Source organism: Cyprinus carpio, chromosome B3, assembly GCF_018340385.1.
Source record: "Cyprinus carpio isolate SPL01 chromosome B3, ASM1834038v1, whole genome shotgun sequence".
Taxonomy (NCBI): Eukaryota; Metazoa; Chordata; class Actinopteri; order Cypriniformes; family Cyprinidae; genus Cyprinus; species Cyprinus carpio.
In genome coordinates, this window is record NC_056599.1 from 23,674,086 (window position 1) to 23,691,569 (window position 17,484).

The 17,484-nt window shown below is 35.0% G+C and overlaps 1 protein-coding gene across 2 annotated transcripts in view; it reads left to right on the forward strand.

Annotated features, from left to right (window-relative positions):
- The window catches only part of lrrc4ba (leucine rich repeat containing 4Ba), a 44,678-nt gene that overhangs the window by 8,133 nt on the left and 19,061 nt on the right, over positions 1-17,484 (forward strand). The window contains exon 2 of one of the 2 annotated variants that reach the window (XM_042720319.1): positions 1,003-1,159. The exons of the other annotated variant lie outside the window; for it this stretch is intronic. The gene's annotated coding sequence lies outside the window, so the exon portion shown is untranslated. The remainder of the gene's footprint in view (positions 1-1,002; positions 1,160-17,484) is intronic. 2 annotated transcript variants of the gene reach the window in all.

Below are 17,484 nucleotides of genomic sequence, written 5' to 3' on the forward strand. Positions count from 1 at the left end.
AAATATGTTATTTACATACTGGTTACAAAATAAATAAATGTATAGCCTGAATGCACTGTAAGTCGCTTTGGATAAAAGTGTCTGCCAAATGCATAAATGTAAATGTAAATGTTATTTATCAAGTGAGGATCTTGGAAGCATCCTTCAAAAATGGGTAGAAAATTATATATTTTTATTAATTGATTTATTTATTATAAGTTTTTTTCTTCCATGAGAAATGTATTAATTTATTTGCTGTTATATTTGAGTTTTGTTGTTGTTGTTGTTGTTGTTGTTACAAAGAAACTTAAAAAATGTTTAATGAAAAATGTAAATATATTCTGATGCATATTAAAATATGTGACTAAAATAACTATTTGTTTAATTGTGAGGATAAAAGTAAAAATCTGACTCGGCCAACCAGGTCTATAGTAATACCTCTGACTAAACAGAATAAGGTCTGGTTCACATTACAGCTTAATATGACCTCTAGTTATTGGTTTATTTAAACATTCAGGTCTGGCTTCATAATTGAATGTGATACAGTGTTATTTAGTATTATTAATAAATTATTATAGTGTTTATTCATATTTGGAATTAACTTTTATTTTTGTATTTTCATTTTTTGTCTGTTTTATTGGTTTTATATATTTCTGTTTTGCTTTTTATTTTTGTGTTTTAGTTGTAGCATTTTGAAAATATATTTATCTGCTGTCATACTGGAATCTTTGTCACAAAAAACATAAAATATTTTAATGAAAAACATATATATTCTGATACATATTAAAATATGTGGCTAAAAATAGCATAGCTATTTATTTTATTGTGGGGGTGCCAGTATAAATGTTGGCAGGGCAAGTAAAAATTTGACTCAAAGAAAAAAAAAAAAGAAGCTTATTATTGAGCCCTGTTATGGGTGTTGAAAGTCTACAGAGAGTTGACTCAGGCGTGCGGATTTATTTATTTCATTAAGTTGCCCATTCGTTAATTATTTGGTCGACCTTGTCATGTCTCCCTGTGTAGATACGGCCCTATGTAGCAGCAGTGGCAGTGCTGAGAGAGAGACAGGGAGTCCCAGGTGGGGTTCTGAATCCCCAGAGTGATGGAGCTGTCCCAGCCACATAGCCTCGGAGTTGGGCCACGGTCGTCAGGAGCTCATGTGACGGTGACACGCAAGATGGTGAGTGAGCCTGTTACTATAGCAACCCCAGGCTCTCAGAGCTGCTTCCATTTCACCCAGTGTGGGAGAGAATGATGGAGGGAGAACATTGAAGAGAAGGCTGCCAGGAGCTATAGGGAGTTTCGGAAGGGTCTGGAGAGCAGAGAAGGAAAGAGCGATGCTCTGGTGTTACTAAGATAACTTCCTGGGGTGGGCATTTGGAGATGCGGTGTGGGCAACTAAAGTTAATATAAGAGGAAATAAAATTCAATTGAAGAAAATTGTAAAGTTTGCCATGAAAAATGATTTTACCATTACCAAATTGGTGAAGCACTACTGTTGCAGTCCAAATTATTCACTCAAATGCGCAGCAGTCACTTTGTTTTAAAAACTGGACTGGATTGTTGGTCTAGAGGTAACAGGGCTCAACAGTAAGCAGGGCCTTATGAAATCCATTTTATTTTTTTTACAAATTCCAAAAGTGATAGTGACATATGACCCATACTCAGAGTTTGTGCTCTGCATTTAACCCATCCAAAGTGCACACACACAGCAGTGAACACACACACACACAATTTTATTTTTTGAGTTTGTGCTCTGCATTCATGCCATTTATGCTGCGGCGCCCGAGGAGCAGTTGGGGGTTCGGTGTCTTGCTCAAGGGCATCTCAGTCGTGGTATTGCTGGCGACCCACAACCTTAGGGTTAGGAGTCAAACTTTCTAACCTTTAGGCCACGACGGAGACAAACTCTCTAACCATTAGGCCACAACTTCCCCAAATGTTTCCATTTTATTTTTAATTGAAATCATGAAACTTGTGCACTTTATAACGGCAATTTATTAAATGTGTAACAAAAATTTCTTTATTAAGGCTAATTTTTTCCCCTCAAATTCAATTTTATTTTTACCAAATTCAGCATTTTCCATTAACTTTCTGGATTCCATTTTAATGGTTTCATTAAATTTTAATAATGAAAAGCACCCAAAATTAATTGTTTTTATGTATATATATATGGTCTTTTTTCAGAAATACTGTGTATTTACATTTTTCTGGTAAATAATATTTCTGGTAAATATTAATAATTACTAATCAGTTTATTATTAGTAGTAGTACTATCATTATATTAAGTAATGTATTTCTGTCACAGTTTCTTCAAGTTAAACTGAACTTTTATTTTGACAGGTTGCTGGGAGGACAGTTGTTTATGATGTGACGGTAGTTTTCCTAAAAAGAAACAAATGCTCATGTGGTGACTCTCAGGGTAGTTTTAGATATTATGTTTATGTGTTTATGTACTCATAAAATGAGGCGGCAGAGGCTGAAAACACCATGAGAGAAACGCGCACTTCTATATGGGTGTTATAAACGAAACCACACGAGTCGCTCTCAATATTGTGAGAGAATTTTGGACATTTAGGATCAGTGCTGCTTTGCCACTACATCGTACATTCGTTGATGTAGTACAGCCATTTTATATTTTGCAAACCTTGCAAAAATTTGGTCTTCTACTATATTGTTGCAAATTCTGCTGATTTGTCACATAGACAATGTTACCTAACTGGCTAACATAGATGAGCTTTTGTCGAAATTGCAAAAGTAACCTTGTGATAATTTTGATAGCTTCAGTCTAAATGTCATAGTTTTTTTGTTGAAATTGCACAAAGTATGATTTTTTTTATCTTTTTATAAATTTTCCTATGAATCATTTAATGAAATAAAAAAAATGAATTTTACTAAAATGGTGTGTGCTTTTTGTAGACTTATCAAACTGAATTGATTCTACCAAAAAAAAATTGATTAATAATTGATAAAACTGAATTGAAAAAAAATTAATAAATGTTGGCATTGGAAGTTAAAATCAGAAAACTACTTTAAAAACTACTGCCCCGACTGGACTAACAGAAAATAATCCATAAGGTTGAGCCCTGGATAAGGTTTTTACTTTTACAATGGGGAGTATTATGTTTAAATCCAGTTTTCCTGTATTAATTTGCTTACTCATCTTCGTTGAAGGAAAACTTTATATTTAACTATGCTTAGTAGGGTTTAAAACAACCACACGGGCCAAATCGAAATGCTTGGACTGAGCTGGTATAGTGATGGGTCATTCTTGAAAGATTCGTTCATTTTGAACGAATCTTTAATGTGACTCAAGACGAACGAGTCATCTCGGGGAGTGATTTGTTCAGTCGTGCAACATCCTATGGGTTCTGTACTGAAAGTAGTTCACCTGTTTTGAGTCTTCGGGTTTTCGAGTCATTCGTTCATCACGTGACAGCCCCAAAAGCTAAACCTATGCAGTCTGAGCCAGAAAGAGACTTAATAACAATAACCAACTGTTTACTGTATTACCTTTGTTATCACTTTCAGTGTTATGGAAAAGAACCATCATGACAGAAATTCACACATTTATAAACTGTAAGAAATCAAAAGCCACTTTTTGGGATAAGAAACTCTTTTTATTACTTTTAGTGTAAATGTTAATGATAATTTTATTGATAATAATAGTAATAATAACTATGCTTCTGTTTGTAAGGAAATTAATTTCTCTATCCAATGCTGTCACATCACGTACCAAAAGAACAAATGACTCGAAAAGTGAACTAAACAATTTTCTTTCCGGCTCAGACTGCATTGGTTAAGTTTATAGGGCTGTCACGTGATGAACGAACGACTCAAACCCGAAGACTTGTCAGATAAGGTGAGGTGAGCTAATCATAGACTAAAGACCCAGGTAAATAATGAATTTTTGTGGGGTTGTCTAGTGATGGACTAAAGACCCAGGTAAATAATGAATGTTAGTGTGACATTTTAATTACATTTTGCGTTAGGGAAGTAACACGTGACATTTTAATTACATTTTGCTAAAATGAACAAAATTAATGAAAATGACTTGAAAAAAGATTCGTTCATTTTGCTGAATGAGACTCAAAGGTCCGAGTCAGTAAAATGATCCGAACTTCCCATCACTATTATGCAGCGCTGACTGTCGACACTTGCGTAGCCAAAAATCTATTGGGAAAAATGTACAAGCTAAAGCTAAAACTATAATTTAATTGATTTTCTATCAGGTGGTAAATAAGCCTGTCCGTAGCCACGCCCCTCAAGTGAAGGTCAAGGATGGCTGGAGAGAGAGTTGAATGAGAAAGGAGGGGAACAGAAAAGAGGATGGACAGAGATGAATACGTCCACCTGCAAAACAGTGCAGCAAGCTGACAGGTTCGCATGAGGGAGGAGACCTCCAAAGAAACATTGCAGCATTGGCTGTCAGATGAACGCAGCTTTTCTTCTGCTTTCCTCTGTTCATGTCCATCCCTCCCTGCTGCTTCACTCGCTCACTTTGATTCTGATGGCACTGCACTGAGAGAGACATGGTGTCTGTCTCCACGGTGACAGGTATCCATGGAGACATCCATCAGTCAGTATGTGTCAGCGTTTCTATGGGGATGTGGATCTGGGGGTGTTTGTCAGCGAGTTTTGCGTCGCACTCTTATCATGTTTGTCATAGATGCTGTTTATCTGTATATGTATTAGTCATGGTGTCACTCAGAGTGTGGGGTGCAGCCTTATGGCCTTCTAAGACTGTGACCAAAGTGTGTGTGTGTGTGTGTGTGTGTGTGTGTGTGTTTTAATAAAGCAATAATGGTTTATAGTGAATTTATAACAGCTAAGGGCATTGTTAGGCACGACGCGAAGCGTTTCCATCCAGTGAGATGAAGAGAAAAAATGTTAACTGCCTGAACTGGGGCCAAATTCAGAATGACAAAAACATCATTTCAGATGCTGTACAATGAGATCGATCCGCTGGTTAGTCCAGTTATGCCATCCTATCACACAAAGTCACGTGACTTTTTTGATGTGCATTGAGGTGCATTTTGATGTATCTGCCTGATTGAGTGTGTAAGTTTTTTTACCCACAGTTTTGGGAATTTATGTGCATCTTAGCTTTTCCATCCAACATTTTTTATGCGGTATCCCAAAATGTACATACAAATTGGTGGATGGAAACATAGCTTATGATGCAAATTTAAATTCTGGTCTAAAAAAAGACAGTGCCATTATTCAACTCAGGTCAGTTTAGCGTTGATTCAATTCAGTGTGGCAAGTTTGCAGCCCTGTTTGGAAACAATCATTGTTTTTGAATTTACTGTTTGGTAGTGGTGAAATACAAACTTAACTCTCAAAGGGATAGTTCTCCTAAAAAAGCCTGACATCATTTACTCAACCTGTGTTTCAAACCATTTCTTCCATAAAATGAAGCCAGTGGGGTCCAAAACAACATTTTAGACAAAAACATTCTTTAAAATGTTTTTTTTTTGTTTTACAGAAGAAAGAAAGGGAAAGACATGAGGGTTAGTAAATGATAGCAGAATTTTCATTTTCAGGGTAAACTATTTGGTTAAACTCTAATGAATGATGGCTCATATAAATAAACTCACCAACATGTTTATACAGGAAACAGAATCACGCACACACACACACACTTACACAAGTGCCAACAGAAGCATTGATTTCACAAGTGGATGCAGAGTCTGCATGGTTCTTGCCAGCAGAGGCACATGAAATCACAGGAGCGAGAGGAATGAGAAAGAGAGAGAGGTGGTCAAAATTGCTGAAGTAAGTTTTCACAGAAGGCCCTGGAAACACGGATCGCTGAGATGAGCTGGCAAGGCTGCGGCTGCACTGTCACTGCAACAGTGTGATAGTTTACATGCTTCTGTAAATGGCTGAGAGACACTCTGATTAATGGCTGCTGCTCTGCTCTCCTCCCAGCCAAACAGGAATCAAGTGTATCAACACTTTTAGCACTGCAAAGTGCCAATTAATTGTTTGCCAGAAGCACATGTATATATGTCTCACAACCTAGGGGTGTTTCGCTTCACAAAAGCTCTTTTATTGCAGAGATAGTCAAGCAGAGAAAAACTTTATGTATTTACTGCATTACCCCAGCAACAGCATAGAGTAAACAAGAAAAGGAAAGTTCGGCAAGACTAACAAAGTCTCGCCTGAAAGTTTAAAAAGCCTTGAGGACTGAACGTTGTTTAGGCCTCAAGTTTGTTAATGAAAGATAGATAGATTTTTAAAATGTTTTCTTTTCTTTCCTTAAAAAGAAAATAAATGCATTTGTGTCAGCTGCAAAATAATAATAACAATAATAATAATAATAATAATGAATCGCCAATATTATATGGCCTTACATATTTTTTATTATTTGCATAATATCTACATAAAATATAATTTTGTTGCATCAGTGTTTTCTGGGGCAGAACTAGCCTTAAGGTAAAATTGTGAGTTTCATGATTTAGAGAATTCAGCGTACTGAATCAGAGTAGCCTAAGCAACTGTAGCTTGAAAGCTTTTGAAAATACTGTCAGAAATTTCCAATGGAAGTCTGTGGCATATTTTATCATCAACTAGTAAAACTGTTTGTTGTTTAGAAAAGAAAAAGACAACCTAAGGCAGAACAGAGTGAAGGACTGTGCCGAGTTTATTGGCTATATCTCTGTTACATGAGGAGTGAGCAGTAATAATTGGCTTACAGTTCACTTTGTCACATATGCTACACATTCTAGCAGTAAATCTAGTTTTTAAATGAACCCCACAATAGATTAGCTTAAATTAGTAATGCTTTAAATAAACGTAATGACTGGAAATACTGTTTAAAAGGAAGAGTTCCCCCAAAAATGAAAAATCTGTCATCATATTTGTGTGAATGATCTCTTTAGTTGCACTAGGCTTTAAATTGTTCTCCATTACTAAAACCTTACTTTGGCTGACTTAAACTACTTGTGTGTGTTTACACAAAAGTTTGGGGTCAGTTTTTGTATTATTGTTATTTGCGTAATATATTATGCAAATATCTTTGCATAATATAAGAAGTCTAACCAAAGCTGCATTAATTTGATCAAAAAAAATTTTTGTTTTTTTAGTATTATAAGTCTAACCAACCAAAGCTGCATTAATTTGATCAAAAAAAGAAGAAACTGTGAAATATTGTTAATATTAATATTATTTCAGCAGCCATTACATCAGTCTTCAATGTCCAAAGCTGCATTAATTTAATCAAAAAAAAAAAGAAATCGTGAGAAATCTATCGTTTGATCAACTAATTGTGTCTTTGCTCAATAAATACGTTCTGTCATGAAACTCTAGATGGCGCAGGCCGAACTCTAACTCAGTCTGATATAATCACATCATTACTCATGGTACAGCTGATTGGTTTCAGTCACATTAGCAGCCAATGAGCTTGCTGCTCAACATTCATTATACTTGGCAAGTGTTAGTTGTATTTGCAGTGGGCTTCAGAAACCCTCCACCTTCCCCAGCTCCACCTGTATAGATCTGTTATGGGGTAATTCATGTATGCTGTATGGAGGTTATTTCTTAAATGTTATACTGTATGTGCATTGCCTGTGTATTGCCACCACAGCAGCATGTTTATTTATTTTGATAAGTGTCCTCATACACAGAGGCCAGACACCAACCCTCCAGTTGCATCCTAACGAGGAGAAATGAAAATGCAGTCAGACAGGAGGTATCAGTAGTCTCAGAGAGGAATTGTTAGTGTGAGTAAATCAGGAAGGAGTGTTTGTATGTATGTGTGAGAGAGTGCTGTGTACATGCGCTTATGATCTTAGAGTGTCTGTGTGTACTTAACATCTGATTGGATGAGGATCACAGAATACTTACGACTTGTTTTCCCATGCACACTCGAGGTTTCAGAGTGCCCCGCAGGTGTGAGTTGTTTACACGTCTGCATATGTGCGTACTGTCATACAGTCCCGCACGTCATCTTTCATCCCGATCCATAACATCACTGTACAAAGCCCCGCTGTGGCTGAGCACTAAAACTTTATGACACATGCGAGAGGAGGATCTCTCTTTTACCAACAGCAGCCCCATCATTCCCAATCACATCCCATCAGATCTCATCCAGCCCCGCAGTCTCTCACAGACCACTATAATACGGCCGCACACAGATCATGTCCTTGGCAGAGCGCAGCGTTAACTCTGGCGTGTAAAAATAAAGTGTGAAAGTAAAATGGAGGTCGGGATTAATTTGCTGCAATATGTGATGTGACCTGTACGGAGGTGGGCAGGTGTCGTCCCCTGCTCGCCCCTCTCGACTCACTTAGCCGTGGGTAGAATATTGACTGCCACTATCGATTTACCTGTACAAACACTGAGCCTCAAACCCCATGAAGAATATTTCAATAACCTGGGGGCTTCTCCCCTCCAAGCCTACACATAAATCAGCCACTACACAGCAAACACAATGCAGGTGAGTTAGCATACTATTAGTCATGTCTCTGACCGCTGGAGCCGGCCGCATTGTGCGACCTGCAAGCATGTGTGTGGAGGAGTGTGTGTGGGACGTGGGCATGTGACGTCAAAACCTCAGTCATTGGTTCAAGTCTTGCACTTGGCTTAAGGTGAACGGGATTTCACTAAGTGCAAAATGTTCCTAGATCAACATCCTTGTTGATCCTGGAACAACATTCCAAGCAACCAATCAGAATTGAGGGACAAGTTTATAGCAAATGTCAGTTTTAGCCTTGCAACCACAGTTAGGTGCTTCTAAACCCTTGTTATTCAACCATCATTTCCCTCTGATTTTAGGGATGCATTATGGGTTAGGTTTAGGGGTAGAGATAGGGTTAGGTTTATGTTTTGGACAATAATGTCGATCCAGGAGCAACAAAAAATTTTGATCCAGGAACATGTCTGTCTTGGCAAAATCACGTTGACCCTTGGGTTAATCAGCTATATTGTTTGCAGATAGCTAAAACTTTCTTAAATGCTGAGCTGAAATGTTTTTTGTTTTTTATGTTTGGAGTCAGAGGGGATGCTATTATGAACGTGTAAAAATTATAATATTGACATTTATTTTGCATTTAAATTCTTTGAGCATGTTCCTCTGAATCATAGCAATGTATAAATTATTGCATTTATGTATGTTTTATACACTTTAATAAAATTTTAAATGGTGCGTTTAAGAGTGTTGTCAAGTTAGCTTGTAAGCTTGTCTAACAAACTATTGGGTAAAGTTGAAGCCTGATGCATGTTACATATATTTTTTGAATTATTTAAATCACTTTGAAGTCTGTCAGACCCTAAACAAACATTTGGGGTAGAAGCAACTTGAAAGTATTCAAGTATTATACACAAGTAAAGCCTTCTTCATTTAAACAGACAACTGGAGAAAATGAGAGCCTTTTGGTTCGATATGTTATATCTGGTCTTTTTTAAGTGTGTGTGCACACATTTATTTATGTAAAGGTCTTGGCTCAGTGCATCTCTGAGGCTGTTTTACTTGGATTCAGCATGGCAGTTTGAAATCCCAGGACCAGAAAAATAATGGGAGACAAGATGGGGATGAAAATGAGGCTGAGCACACACTTCTTACAGCAATATGTAAGGTCTTTGTGACTTTGTAAATTAAGGAATGCTGTAGATTTTTTTTTTGTTTTTGAGTTTGATACATAATGGAGAGAAAAGTTAAAAACGAGTTGTAACACAGACCCTATTGTGGTTAAGTACTGACGCATGCACTTTTGCTGCCCATAGTGAAGCAACAGAATAAAAAAACCATGTCAGCCACTCTCCCATGTGACTGCCTAAAAATAAAATATCGCTACGCGTCACATTACATTAGCACAACAGAGCTTAATTCTTCCTAGAAAAAGGCTATAAACATTAGATAAAATATTAATTTAGCAATGCTGTTCTTGATATAAACTTGGTAATAAGGCATACTAAGTTGCGAAGATAAATGTTTACTGTTTATTTATTTTTCAGGCAGAGCCAAAAAAAAAAAAATGTAAAAATCACCTGCATCCAGTGCTTGTGAGCTGGATTGAGACTTGATTTCTAGAAAAACAGACATGCGATGCATCAAGTATCGAGGTACATTTTTGGATATACAAAAATGCTGACATTGTGAAATATTGTATCAATAAAAAAAAAGCAATTATGCTTTTGACCATTACTTAACTTTACTAAAAATTGCATTATTTTAATAGGCCCAGTCTAGCTCACTAATACTGAATCTATTAACTTCACACTTAGGGATGGATGTGTTGTAATGAAGACTTGTGTGTGTCCATCCATCCAGTGTGCACACTGACTTAACCTGTTGGCAGTAAGCTTTTATTATTATTATTATTTTTAATTTTTTGTCTTTTATTCTTTCATATAATAAAATAAACAGTTAAAAAGCATCAGATTCACAAACATACGCACTTGTTACAAAGTTCAATCATTATTTACACAGAGATGAGGTCCTTTCGGTCATCTTGAGTGACAGGCAGTGTGAACTTTCTGTCTGTCAGTAAAGGACAACAGGCACATTTACTCCAGGAGCAGATCTGGGGGGAAAAAATCCTGCAGGGGTTTTGTGCTCTGTAATTTTTGGTCAGAAAATTGACCTGTAGATTAGTATCAAGGATGTGCAAGTGCCACTAGAAACTCCACTCGCACAAAAGAGTCTAGGTCCTCAAGTCCCGGCTTTTTTCATTTCTATATTATTAGCACCATGAAGACATTCATGCAGACTCAGTATGCTTTTCATTCTTAACTTGATAATTAATGAAAGATTTGCGTGCATGCTTCGACATTAAGATACCATAGACATTTATACTATTGTTATTATAATTTGAAATGTCAATTCTAATTTTGTAGGTTGTCTAAGCACTTTGGCAGTGCTCTGATATCTGTAATTGGTGTCTTTATTAATAAAGCGTTAAATTAGTTTTATAAGTCATGTCAGGGTCATCATGTCTTCGTAATTACAATTACATACTAAAACCATCAGATAGCCTTTAACTAACTTCTATTTTGGAATTACCGCTCTATGAGAAGACATAGTAAATGCCTGCCGTTTCGAATAAATCCATCCTTATGCTGAGTAGAGATTTAAGTATGTATGGTTTTTCTTTTCCATAATGTTTGCATAATCAGAGTCGTTCCCCAATGGTGACGGCTGCTCTAGAGTTTGTGTGGAGTTTATGTTAGCTTGCTCACTGTCTGTGCTGATGATAAGGTACTTAGCCGACTGCTGAGCCTTGTTAATGCACTGTACAGCTCTGTGTGAGGAACGTATGGCCCAGTTATTGGATTTAGTTACATTTCATTAACATCATGGCAACGCTGAGGATCAGCAGCGATTTGTGTTACTTGCACCATTGATCTCAGCTTTTCACACCAAGATAACTTGATGGTCAGATATTTTTAGATATATTGCTCACTGAATGCCAGAGGCTATACTATATATTATCATGCCTGTTTCTAATGATTCACAAACATTTTATTGATGCTTGGTCTGTAAAAACTCCTAACTGCAGTACTCTTGTCTCGGCTGAAATCGTGTGTTAGCCACTAAAATTAATTGTCATAATCTTATAACAGGGGAAACAATAACAGCTCAACATACATATTGTTGTTGTGCCAGTGCATCTGTCAATGGCAATCTGCCCGACCAATAATTACCATTTCTCATCATAGGTCCACATGTTTTGTTGTATAACAGCAGATGAATGGGTTATCTCTGGGGTTTTGCTTACAAGGCACAATGCCTTATTTTAGCCCCCCTCCCTTGTCTGCGGCGTACCACCTCAAACATCTCCCTCTAAAAGGAATAAATACAGTTGCTGGACTGAACTCTGAAGTAAAAATAGAATAGCCGTTTTTTTTTTTCTTTCTCCGCATCAGCTGGCAGACATGCAGGGGGAGTATGTTCACGTTTACACTGCTTCTCTCGCCGCAGTATGTGTATTGTTCGTGATGGGATCTTAAATGTAATGCTGAAGCATCACCTCTCTATTACAGCTGATATAACAAAAGGATTTGTTGCTCAATCAAAGCTCCCTTAGTGAAAAAATAAGTATACCAAGTATACTTGCAGCAAGAGTAATTGTCAGTATACTTCAAGTGTGTTAATGATTATATAACTTGAAGTGTGCTATTTTGAAACAACTATTTTTGTACTAAGTGTATTTTAGTTTTGTTTTTTTTTAATTTAGTTTTTATTTAATTTTTTTTGTTCTTTTTTTTTTGTGATTGGTTGGAAATAAATTATGTTTAGTTTGTATACTTTAAGTATATATTTGTTATTTTTATTTAAGCTTGTTTTTGTATTACGAGTACATTACAAATGAATTATGAGTGTCTTTGAAACACACAAGCAATACACTATAAATGTATTATTTTTGAGTAAAAATATGCTAATTTCTCCCCACTGCTGAATCCACTTTTTAAGGTCTACAATAAATACATAACTTCAATGACAGACAGAGACAAATTATTTTCAAAACTGTTTATTAAATCAAAATGGTTTTTAGTTCAACGTTCAAGTTCCCTCAAGTCTGCTTTATTGTCAATTTCCAGCATGTACAGTACATACATACAGAGAATCGAAATTGCGTTTACTCTCAGTCTCCGTGTTCATACAGATAACATTAACATTAAAGCCTCTAAAAAGTAACTAGATCACCAAATATAACATGTAGATACAATTATACAATAAGGGATTATAAAACAAATAAAAAAAAAAAAAAAAAAAAAAAAAAAAAAAAACAGACATTATAGAAGACATATAATAAAAATACAAGTTAAAAATATAAGTTAAATAAAGCAGCGCAAGGTAAATGACAGATATAGTGCAAATCAATGAAGTGAACAACAGTGCAGTTAAAAGATTTTTAGTGCAAAAAAATCACTTATTAAAATTAGCATTGCAAAACACAAAATGCACCAACCATGTTCTTAAATAAAAAGAACACTGAAAGAAACAAACATAAAAAAATAAAAGACATTTTGTAACAGCCGCAACACATAAACTTCACTTTTTTGCTGAATTTGCTTTAGATTTTTTTAGACTTTATTTCGAACATGTAAAATATATTCAATAAAAAAAAAATACAACAATACAAAACAATTTTAAATTATACATGTCCAAAATATATTGCAATTCTATAAAGAATTGGCCACTCAAACATCAGATGTCCTTGTGTGTGGAAACTAGGGTTGTAATGATACATAATTCAATAATAATTTAATACATTTATGTATTTAGCAGACGCTTTTATCCAAAGCGAATTACAGTGCATTCAGGCTTTAATTTTTTTTTTTTACCAGTATGTGTGTTCCCTGGGAAATGAACCCACAGCCTTTTGCGCTGCTAACACAATGCTCTACTACTGAGCCACAGAAACACTATACTGGTTTGACGGTTTATCACGGTTTGAACATGCACGGTTAAAATACCGCAAACATTTGCATATCTACGGTTAAAAAAAAAAAAAATGAAAAAAAAAAATCTCACCCCCGCATATGCAACTTTTTGCCGCTCGGCTGCTTCACTCTGCATTGACTCGGCTGCTTACACACGTGCAGCGGAGAAAATAACAAAGTCAGAGATTATATCTCATCTCCATCCCCGCTGGAAAAAAAAGTTAATATCTGCAGTATAGGAATACTTCTGATATATATAAAAAAAAAAAAAAAAAAAAAAAACCTTGTCCTTGAGGATGTCCAAACTGGGTTGTCCTCCAATTTGCAAAAAAATGTGGATGCAAAGTGGCTGCAAAAGCAGGCAATAAATCCAACATCTTCACTCATATTCACAGACACCATCCCTCCATGCGGATGAAGGTGTGTCACATTTATAGCAAGTTATAAGTTAAGGCTGTATGATTTCCGTGATGCAGAGGGAATCCCGGTGCAGTCGTGAATATGGAATTTACAGTATAATGAGGATTTCACATAAAAAAATCTCATGGATGGATAAGTCAAAGGTAGATATGATATGTGTCTGTGAATATTTATGTGCAAAGAGATAAATAATCTGCTTGTTTCTGCATGTCTCTGAGTGGCGTCGTTTTATCTACTACATACTGAAGTACTAGGACTGCATAATTAATCAAATTTCTAATCGCGATTACAATTATGGATGCCACAATTAAGTAATCGTTCAAAGTGGCAATTCTACTTATGTTATTCTGCACGCTTAAGATATGTTTTTTTTTCCTTCTACATGTTATCTTAAGGGTTTTTTCCATTGTTTTAGTTTTAGTATAACATTATAATACCATTCCTATTTTTACTTTTTTATAATTTAAAGAAGAAACCAATCTGATGTATATTTGACATTTAAGGCTTAATACTACAGGAAAGCACAAAGTTTTTCATATTTTCATATTCAGTTATTTTCATATAAATATATGGCATGCAGTTGCATCAAACAATGGTATAAACATCATTCAATGTTAATTGTGATAAACGTAATTAATAATCGCAATTACAATTTCAAGGGAATAATCGACAATTATGATTTTTGTCTTAATCGTGTAGCCCTCTTGTTCTTTTAAGAGTCATTGTTACTGATAAGAATTATTGTTTAATATATACCATGATAACCATAAAATACTGTGATATTTTCTGAAAATCTCATACCATTCCAACCTTAGTGGAAACTCCAGGAAAACAGCATTTGTTAAAGTAAAAGACTTTTCTTTTTACTACATCAGACTGTAAATCTCCTTTATTAAACCCATAATATCTTAATAGAATGAACATCATGATTAGCACTGAGGAATTGTATCAGTACGTCACATCAATATTGCTTCCAGTGTATTAGTCAAACATACAGTATACAACAGAAGTGAGTACACCCATGTAGCATGGCTATAAATCACACGATACAACATTATTCAAGTTGAAAAGTATAGTATTTATAGTACAGATCAGGCTAAATTGTAATGTAGACATGCATTTTCTGTAAAGCTGCTTTGAGAAGTTAGTGTACTCTAAATGAGGGCATAAAGTGCAAAAACAGCAGCAGTGCACTGACCCTAGACTTGGTTGACATCCCCTCTTCATCTTCAAAACATCCAGTGGCTTCCCTCGTGACATTTCCTCTTCCTCCTCAACAGCAATGATGGGGACTGCTGCCTTCTGCACCTGCTCAGTCTCCTTTTCCTAAATGCATTAAAAACGTCTTAGTATGTGTCACAACAAATCATAAAATTAACCCTTGTGTGTAAAGACATTCAAAATTTCATGAATGAAAATAAAGGTGTGAAGGATCAGAGTAGTGTTTATTCAGTAGGGTGTGTGCCCATTTTAAACCCTGTAGTACTTTTCAAAAAACTTGTAGTAATTTTCACAACATGTCTTCCAGAGCTGATGGTCAACTGGATTTAATTTGGAAAAACATTCAGGGGTGTATCAGCTGAATGTACTTTAGCTTGAATTGAATGGACTTTTTATTAATAAAACTTCCAAATAAATATAATTTAATAAATACATAATAAATCAACACACCTTTATACAAACCCAAAGCACCTTTAAGATAAGTGCAAGTGGAAATATAACACAAAATACCTTTTTTGTAATCAAGTCCACTATAACTAGAACTTTCAAGACCCAACTCGTATTCTTCTGAACCATAATGACTCTGAATTAAAGGCAAACTGTAATTTAATGTTATTCATTCTGCCAACGCAGTCTGAATAAAATGGTGGCACACTACATTACATCAAACATCACTGATCCTTGGATATCATGATGTCTTTCATGTGGTGTGTGTGGTGTAGTGTTTGTGTGTTTTTTTTGTGTGTGTGTTTATGAGTTTTTAGATTTTTATTTTATTATTTAATTTTTATTGCTTCAGAAAACACATTTGCACTGCTACATTTGCAAAACTAGCAATTCATCCAAAAATGAAGAAATATATATATTTTTTATACTTTCAGAAAGTGATGGTTTATATCTCGCATAACACTAAACCCATCAATTAAATCAATGTGAATTCTACTCAACTTGCTTCACTTTAGGCTCGTAGTATTGCAGCCATCTTGCCTTCTACATCCCAGCTCTCCACGCTGCCTTTGCTCTGAAAAAACATGATTTAAAAAAAACATATGCAAGTATGAGTTTCGAAATAAAAAACGCCAGGCGCAAATATCAGTCTGAAATGGTAAATAATGTTAGCAAAACAGCCGTAAATGCTCCTCGAGCCGCTTTGTTTACCGGGCCTTCGGGTGCATTAGTAAACTTAATTAGCATCACATGGATATGATGAAACATACATTTACGGATCATAAATAACGATTTAAAAAAAAGTTAAAATTTATTGTAATATAGTGAATCTTTCTGGTTTAAAAGACAAATTTTTTTTACAAAATTAACTGGAATTGTTTGTCTGTGTCTAACTGAGAAAAGCACAATTTTTTTTTCTCACTGACAAACTGTGGTGTAAAACACTGCATATTTAACACTTGCCGTTGATAACTTTGATGTCGTGTTAATTCCTCTTTGCTAGCTTATACATTAGTGTTGCTGAGCTGGTTAATCTTCAAATAATAATATATGACACTAAATCATAAACGTTCGAGAGATGTTTTTTTAGTAGGTATAGAGGATTTTGAAGCTTTTATGTTTTTTTTTTTGTGTCTGTGTGTGGATCTGATGTGTTTTTGGGGGGTGTGGTCACAGGACTTACTAGAAAACGGGCGCGTTTTTTTAAATCTTTTTAGGAAACACACTAAATATATATATTTTGTCAAAAGTAAAAGTTATTACATAAAAAAAATAAAAGCTTAATGTAGGCTTAATATAAAAGACTTATGTACACTGAAATATATATATATATATATTAGATAAGTGCAAACAATTTATTTAAGCTACATTTAACTGAAACAAAATGTAGAAAGTTAGTCAACTAAATTTGTTTAATTAAATGTTGCTAAAATAAATTGATTGCAACCACTTTCCTTAAAAAAAATATATTTTTTTTCAGTGAAATATAGTAAATATTAGTAAATGTATTTACTATTGTTTATGTTTTTATTTGATTAGCTTTTAATTATTTATATTAACCTATAGCCCTATACTCTATACAAATATACTTTCTCCAAAAACATTATTTAAAAGAAAAAAAGTAAGTAAAAGAAAAAAGTTGTCTGGTTCAACATGATGCAGTCGTGTTTGAACAGGAAAACTGATATAATGGTGTTAAATCAAAAGGGACTGCTTAAATAAAGTGAACAGTATTAAAATCTTTCTTTTTTTTCCCCATTGAGCAGTGTTCTTTATCATTCCTGTAATAACACAACTCTTAAAAAGAGAAACAATTCTGTTGTACAGTTAAGTGATGGAGCATTCTGTGAAATTATGACCCTGGTGTCTTTCAAGAGTGAGGATGGGGCATCTTCTGCATCCACCACAAACAGATTCTGTGTTTTAGCTAAAGAGCTTGCATGGAGGAACAATTTTTTTTAGAGATGTTCAGCTAAAGTATATCCTCAACATTTATATAGTGTCTCTCTCATAATGTATTTGCTG